The sequence below is a fragment of the Salvelinus fontinalis genome, chromosome 14, assembly GCF_029448725.1.
Source record: "Salvelinus fontinalis isolate EN_2023a chromosome 14, ASM2944872v1, whole genome shotgun sequence".
Classification (NCBI taxonomy): domain Eukaryota; kingdom Metazoa; phylum Chordata; class Actinopteri; order Salmoniformes; family Salmonidae; genus Salvelinus; species Salvelinus fontinalis.
The window spans coordinates 47,592,379-47,600,963 of NC_074678.1; the positions used below are offsets into that span (position 1 = coordinate 47,592,379).

The following is an 8,585-nucleotide window of genomic DNA, read 5'->3' on the forward strand; positions in this document are numbered from 1 at the left end:
GGCCATAAAATCAATGACAAAAAATATGATTTCAACGTCCGAAAAAAGCGGATTTTCAACTTCAGATAAGTGAAACAGTCCTACTGGGTACATACGTCAATTAAATGTCTATTTCACGTCGGTTCAACGTAATTTATTTAAGATGACATGGAAACAACTTTGAGTCAACCAGTGTGGGCCCAGTGAAGTATCATTGAAAGTGGAATGGAATCATTCGCTAGGATTGCAATGAAGGAGTGAAGCCTCAAGCCTCGTTTTTAAATATATTTTTTGGGGGGGATATTTTTTTTTCTTATATAATACTTTTTTTTTTTCAAAATACAGATCAACAATTTACATTCTTAGCCTCAAACCTCATTCAAATGACGATTAAGCACTGCATTACATTGAGCCTGATGTCATGCATTTCGATGGGAACATCCACAACGGATTGGAAATGCAATGCCCCCCTTTCGGTTGAAGGGACGCCGCAAACTTTTACATTTTTCAAACTGTGCGTTGTCCTCAGTCCAGCCAGAGTCCGTCGAAAAACAGGAAGTTACCAAACCACCGAAGAAAATTAAAATATGAGTTTTCGGTGATGGTTTTATGGGATAACTAACAACTTGTAAACAATTACCCATTCACCTTATTTAAGAACCCGGATACAAAACAATGTCCGAACGTTCTGTTTGTGGAGGGCTTCCGTTGTGGCGTTTTTGCCGTTTGCGAACGTTAGCTAGCTAGCTCAAAATGTCGCGGGATCATAATAAGAAAACCTTCGAATGGCAAATCTGTGCCACATCCGCGGATTATTCAAGAGTGGGGGGGAGATATGAAAAAATGGCCACATATGACCTATGATGACATCTTCAATTATTTCGTCTCGTCTCTCGGTGTGGATGGGTCAGAGATGAGGAGCTACAAAACAGGCATATCAATACCTCCACAGCAGCAAAGTTGAGCGGGTGCTTATACCGAGGTAAAGACAGTTTCAGGTTGGATATTCGCCTGTAGTTTTCCTTACGTCCACCAACAGCAGTTAGGGACCGTCAACATAGTGACAAATCAACATTTTCAAATATCAATAGCTCTTTAACCATTACTTCTAAAACTTTCAAAACTGATTGTAGCTAACCCGATGGCATAGACACACATTGCACACACTTTTTTTGTTGATTTACATCTCACACTATTTTAAATGATTTATTTACATTTTTGAATTTCAATAGCGCATTGGTCATATGACCTAGTGACTTCAAACATGGTGCAGGATGTCCACTGACTACCCTTCTATATTGCACACTCTTGTTTGTGTACTGTAAAATCATGCGGTGTAACGTACATTTTTCATAGTTTTAAATTTAAATAGCTCCTTGGTCATGTCAATTACACACCTAAGAAGCGTGCAGTGGATATACACCCATATTGCATAACCTCTAGTCATGTCTCTTCTACATTGTTGTACATTAATATTAGTTTGACAATTAGCGGGTTCAGTCCATTGTTGTGTTTACCCTTTTCTTTAATATTTATCTATAATAATTGGTAGTTCTAAGTACTTATTTTCCCTGTATTTCCCCCCCACAGTTTTTAACAGCGGTACACAATAGGAGAGAGACGGATAATATCTCCTTTCGTCGTTAATATCAACCATAAAGGAAAAGGGCGAAGTACGAGAGTCATGCTATTAATTGTCCAAAGCAGGGATGGAGAGTGAGCTGGTGAGGTAGGCTGCATTGGGTTTGCTGGTCAATACATATACTGAACATGTAACCACAGTAATGGTGGCCAGTAAATCAATGAATAAAAATGTAATGTTGACAAATTAAACAGAAATTGTAGACCTTTAATCTTTTCCAACATGTCAACAGACACTTAACTTCGAATAAGTATGAAACATTTCACTGTGTTAACTTTCTCTTTATCCCTAGTTGATGTACATTTCAGAGCCTCTTCAGTGTGGATGGGGAATAGCATACATTTTCAACAACAGTCTGCACTTCCAGTTTGTGTTCTTCACTCTGTTGAACTCTTTTGTCTTCATTCCTAGGCACAGCACATGGAACCACCGTTGGCATGCAAAACATTCAATCTAAAACAAAATCAAACATAACACGTTATAAATTATCAATGCAGTATGACGAATGACGAATTAGCCATCCATTGTGTTATATCATAAATTGTCTTACATGCCGTCACTGTTGTCAAAAGATTATAAACATGTTAAATAAAGTTACTAACCCAGACAGTCTTTGGGCCACATCCAGGTTCTTCATCAGTGGCCCACATGAAGCAGTTGTTGGCTTTGTTGAACTCTGAAATCATAGGCATGAACTGAACATATGGCTGTCCCACACAATTACATAAAAATAAAGAATTTACATTTACTTTGAATTAAATGTCATTACATACCAGACATTTTTAGTATATCCTCTGCCATTTATTTTTGCAGTTCCATGTGTTTTCGAAGGTTCCATATCTATTTGGGATGTTGGTCGAAGTTCTGTGCAACTTCCTTGGCCATCTACACCAAAAAATAAAATTGAGTTTTTGACCTAATTGTCACATAACAGCTAACCATTCATTATTGAAAATATAACTATCAAACCTGCATTACAAAGACCACGCAGCTGAAGGTGTCCTGCTGCATGGTGGGAGTTATTTCCCCTCCTTTCCACTTTATGTACACCCAGTCGTCTTTTCCATGGCAGGATCTTCTCATTTTGAAGTATTCTCTTTTTTATGTAAACATAATGGAATTCTGATTAGTTGTTGAGTACACAAGCCACATTTGTATGCTGTTTTCCTTTTTACTATAATCTAGTAGTAATTTAGTATTAGAGGTAATTTCCTTTATGACCCATTCTACACACAGCCTAAATTATAGGCACTGAACCATTTACAGGACAATAATAAAAGTAGCATATAGGATCCAACCCTATCACAGAGTGAATAAATGTAGAGCTTTTGTAGACTTTAAGAAAAAAATATTAAGTGACAGTTTCATCAGTACGTGCTTAAAGAAAGTCATATCACAAAGATCACAGATGACAGTGCCCACCAAATCTATGACAATAGAGAATTAATTGTAAGCACCAAAGTGTGTGTCAAAATAATATCTGAAAATGTCAGTTGTTAAACATAATTCTTCAATTTGCAATAGCAATTTATGATATATGCAGGTGAGGAATATTCCATGCACCAACACTACTTGTAGGACAGACATTCCCACATACAGTATTTTTTTTATTTCACGTTTATTTAACCAGGTAAGCCAGTTGAGAACAAGTTCTCATTTACAACTGCGACCTGGCCAAGATAAAGCAAAGCAGTGTGACACAAACAACAACACAGAGTTACACATGGAATAAACAAACGTACAGTCAATAACACAGTAGAAAAGTCTATATACAGTGTGTGCAAATGAAGTAAGATTAGGGAGGTAAGGCAATAAATAGGCCATAGAGGAGAAATAATTACAATTTCGCAAATAAACACTGGAGTGAAAGATGTGCAGAAGATGAATGTGCAAGTAGAGATACTGGGGTGCAAAGGAGCAAAAAATATATAAATAAAATAACTACAATATGAGGTAGTTGGATGGGCTATTTACAGATGGGCTATGTACAGGTGAAATGATCTGTAAGCTGCTCTGATAGCTGATGCTTAAAGATAGTCAGGGAGATAGGAGTCTCCAGCTTCAGTGATTTTTGCAATTTGTTCCAGTCATTGGCAGCAGAGAACTGGAAGGAAAGGCGGCCAAAGGAGGAATTGGCTTTGGGGTGACCAGTGAAATATACCTGCTGCGGCGCGTGCTGCTATGGTGACCAGTGAGCTGAGATAAGGCGGGGCTTTACCTAGCAAAGACTTATAGATGACCTGGAGCCAGTGGGTTTGGCAACGAATATGAAGCGAGGGCCAGCCAACCAGAGCATACATGTCGCAGTGGTGGGTAGTATATGGGGCTTTGATGATGAAACGGATGGCACTGTGATAGACTGCATTCAATTTGCTGAGTAGAGTGTTGGAGGCTATTTTGTAAATGACATCGCTAAATAAACTTCAGTTAGTGCTAAATACGGCTGCTAGAATCCTGACTAGAACCAAGAAATTTGATCATATTGCTCCAGTGCTAGCTTCCCTACACTGGCTTCCCGTTAAGGCAAGGGCTGATTTCAAGGTTTTACTGTTAACCTATAAAGCGTTACATGGGCTTGCTCCTACCTATCTTTCCGAGTTGGTCCTGCCGTACATACCTACACGTACGCTACGGTCACAAGACGCAGGCCTCCTAATTGTCCCTAAAATTTCTAAGCAAACAGCTGGAGGCAGGGCTTTCTCCTATAGATCTCCATTTTTATGGAACAGTCTGCCTACCCATGTGAGAGACGCAGACTCGGTCTCAACCTTTAAGTCTTTACTGAAGACTTATCTCTTCAGTAGGTCATATGATTGAGTGTAGTCTGGCCCAGGAGTGTGAAGGTGAACGGAAAGGCTCTGGAGCAACGAACCGCCCTTGCTGTCTCTCCAGGGCCGGTTCCCCTCTCTCCACTGGGATTCTCTGCCTCTAACCCTGTTACTGGGGCTGAGTCACTGGCTTGCTGGTGCTCTTTCATGCCGTCCCTAGGAGGGGTGCGTCACTTGAGTGGGTTGAGTTACTGACGTGAACTTCCTGTCTGGGTTGGCGCCCCCCCTTGGTTGTGCTGTGGTGGAGACCTTTGTGGGCTATACTCGGCCTTGTCTCAGGATTGTAAGTTGGTGGTTGAGGATATCCCTCTAGTGGTGTGGGGGCTGTGCTTTGGCAGAGTGGGTGGGGTTATATCCTTCCTGTTTGGCCCTGTCCGGGGGTTTCTTCGGATGGGGCCACAGTGTCTCCTGACCGCTCCTGTCTCAGCCTCCAGTATTTATGCTGCAGTAGTTTATGTGTCGGGGGGCTAGGGTCAGTTGGTTATACCTGGAGTACTTCTCCTGTCTTATCCAGTGTCCTGTGTGAATTTAAGTATGCTCGCTCTAATTCTCTCGTTCTCTCTTTCTCTCTGAGAACCTGAGCCCTAGGACCATACGTCAGGACTACCGGGCATGCTGACACCTTGCTGTCCCCAGTCCGCCCGGCCTTGCTGCTATTCCAGTTTCAACTGTTTCTGCCTGCGGTTACGAAACCCCTACCTGTCCCAGACCTGCTGTTTTCAACTCTTAATGATCGGCTATGAAAAGCCAACTGAGATTTATTCCTGATTATTATTTGACCATGCTTGTCATTTATGAACATTTTGAAAATCTTGGCTCTCTCTAATTTTCTCCTTCTCTGTTTCTCTCGGAGGACCTGAGCCCTAGGACCATACGTCGGGACTACCGGCCGTGGTGACTCCTTGCTGCCCCCAGTCCGCCTGGCCTTGCTGCTATTCCAGTTTCAACTCTTCTGCCTGCGGTTATGGAACCCCTACCTGTCCCAGACCTGCTGTTTTCAACTCTTAATGATCGGCTATGAAAAGCCAACTGAGATTTATTCCTGATCATTATTTGACCATGCTTGTCATTTATGAACATTTTGAAAATCTTGGCTCTCTCTAATTTTCTCCTTCTCTCTTTCTTTCTCTCGGAGGACCTGGGCCCTAGGACCATGCGTCGGGACTGCCGCCCGTGGTGACTCCTTGCTGTCCCCAGTCCGCCTGGCCTTGCTGCTATTCCAGTTTCAGCTGTTCTGCCTGCGGTTATGGAACCGCCACCTGTCCCAGACCTTTTGTTTTTCAACTCTTAATGATCAGCTATGAAAAGCCAACTGAAAATTATTCATGATTATTATTTGACCATGCTTGTCACTTATGAACATTTTTGAACATCTTGGCATAGTTCTGTTATAATCTCCACCCGGCACAGCCAGAAGAGGACTGGCCACCCCTCATAGCCTGGTTCCTCTCTAGGTTTCTTCCTAGGTTTTGGCCTTTCTAGGGAGTTTTTCCTAGCCACCGTGCTTCTACACCTGCATTCTAGCTGTTTGGGGTTTTAGGCTGGGTTTCTGTACAGCACTTCGAGATATTATCTGATGTACGAAGGGCTATATAAAATAAAATTGATTGATTGATTGATTGATCGCCGAAGTCAAGGATCGATAGGATAGTCAATTTTACGAGGGTATGTTTGGCAGCATGAGTGAAGGAGGCTTTGTTGCGAAATAGGAAGCCGATTCTAGATTTAATTTTGGATTGGAGATGCTTAATATGAGTCTGGAAGGAGAGTTTACAGTCTAACCAGACACCTAGGTATTTGTAGTTGTCCACATATTCTAAGTCAGAACCGTCCAGAGTAGTGATGCGTGCGGGCAGATGCAGGCAGCGATCGGTTGAAGCATGCATTTAGTTTTACTTGCGTTTAAGAGCAGTTGGAGGCCACGGAAGGAGAGTTGTATGGGATTGAAGCTAATCTGGAGGTTAGTTAACGCAGTGTCCTAAGAAGGGCCAGAAGTATACAGAATGGTGTCATCTGCGTAGAGGTGGATCAGAGAATCACCCGCCTCAAGAGCGACAATATTGATGTATACAGAGAAAAGAGTCGGCCCGAGAATTGAACCCTGTGGCACCCCCATAGACTGCCAGAGGTCCGGACAACAGGCCCTCCGATTTGACACACTGAACTCTCTCTGAGAAATAGTTGGTGAACCAGGTGAAGCAGTCATTTGAGAAACCAAGGCTGTTGAGTCTGTCGATAAGAATACGGTGATTGACAGAGTCGAAAGCCATGGCCAGGTCAATGAAGACGGCTGCACAGTACTGTTTTTTATCGATGGTGGTTATGATATCGTTTAGGACCTTGAGCGTGACTGAGGTGCACCCGTGACCAGCTCGGAAACCGGATTGCATAGCGGAGAAGGTACGGTGGGATTCGAGATGGACGGTGATCTGTTTGTTCACTTGGCTTTCGAAAACTTTAGAAAGGCAGGGCAGGATAGATATAGGTCTGTAACAGTTTGGGTCTAGAGTATCTCCCCCTTTGAAGAGGGGGATGACCGCGGCTGCTTTCCAATCTTTGGGGATCTCAGACGATACGAAGGAGAGGTTGAACAGGCAAGTAATAGGGGTTGCAACAATTGATGCGGATCATTTTAGAAAGAGAAGGCCCAGATTGTCTAGCCCAGCTGATTTGTAGGGGTCCAGATTTTGCAGCTCTTTCAGAACATCAGCTATCTGGATTTGGGTGAAGAAGAAATGGGGGAGGCTTGGGCAATTGCTGTGGGGGGTGCAGAGCTGTTGACCGGGGTAGGGGTAGCCAGGTGGAAAGCAAGGCTGAAGCCAGCAGCATACCACCCTGCATACCACTGCTGGCTTGCTTCTGAAGCTAAGCAGGGTTGGTCCTGGTCAGTCCCTGGATGGGAGACCAGATGCTGCTGGAAGTGGTGTTGGAGGGCCAGTAGGAGGCACTCTTTCCTCTGGTCTAAAAAATATCCCAATGCCCCAGGGCAGTGATTGGGGACACTGCCCTGTGTAGGGTGCCGTCTTTCGGATGGGACGTTAAACGGGTGTCCTGACTCTCTGAGGTCACTAAAGATCCCATGGCACTTATCGTAAGAGTAGGGGTGTTAACCCCGGTGTCCTGGCTAAATTCCCAATCTGGCCCTCAAACCATCATGGTCACCTAATAATCCCCAGTTTACAATTGGCTCATTCATCCCCCTCCTCTCCCCTGTAACTATTCCCCAGGTCGTTGCTGCAAATGAGAACGTGTTCTCAGTCAACTTACCTGGTAAAATAACGGTAAAATAAAATAAATAAATAAATAAAAAAGGCCAGCCGTAGAAAAATGCAATTGAAATTCTCGATAATCGTAGATTTATCGGTGGTGACAGTGTTTCCTAGTCTCAGTCTAGTGGGCAGCTGGGAGGAGGTGCTCTTATTCTCCATGAACTTTACAGTGTCCCAGAACTTTTTGGAGTTTGTGCTACAGGATGCAAATTTCTGTTTGAAAAAGCTAGCCTTTGATTTCCTAATTGCCTGTGTATATTGGTTCCTAACTTCCCTGAAAATGTGTATATTGTGGGGGCTATTCGAAGCTTATGAACCAAGCACTTTTAAATAATAACCAGGCATCCTCTACTGACGGAATGAGGTCGATATCTTTCCAGGATACCCGGGCCATTTCGATTAGAAAGGCCTGCTCGCTGAAGTGTTTTAGGGAGCGTTTGACTGTGATGAGGGGTGGTCGTTTGACCCCGGACCCATTACGGACGCAGGCAATGAGGCAGTGATCGCTGAGATTCTGGTTGAAGACAGCAGAGGTGTATTTAGAGGACAGGTTGGTCAGGATGTGCCCAAGTTTACGGATTTGGGGTTGTACCTGGTAGGTTCCGTGATAATTTGTGTGAGATTGAGGCCATCTAGCTTAGATTGTATGATGGCCGGGGTGTTAACCAGGTTAACCTACGAACTCTGAAGATAAATGGGGGGGCAATTAATTCACATATGGTGTCCAGGGCACAGCTGGGGACTGAGGGGGGGGTCTGTAACAGTGCAACAGTGATAGACTTATTTCTGGAAAGGTGGATTTTTAAAAGTAGAAGCTCGAACTGTTTGGGCACAGACCTGGATAGCATGACAGAACTCTGCAGGCTG

General features: G+C 43.5%; 1 long non-coding RNA gene across 1 annotated transcript; it reads left to right on the top strand.

The window, feature by feature from the left end:
- The first annotated feature begins 615 nt into the window (after positions 1-615).
- On the top strand, positions 616-7,741 carry LOC129811031 (uncharacterized). Its single transcript, XR_008752826.1, has 2 exons — positions 616-4,732; positions 5,024-7,741. It is a non-coding gene; the product is annotated as an uncharacterized LOC129811031 (long non-coding RNA).
- Positions 7,742-8,585: the final 844 nt, after the last annotated feature.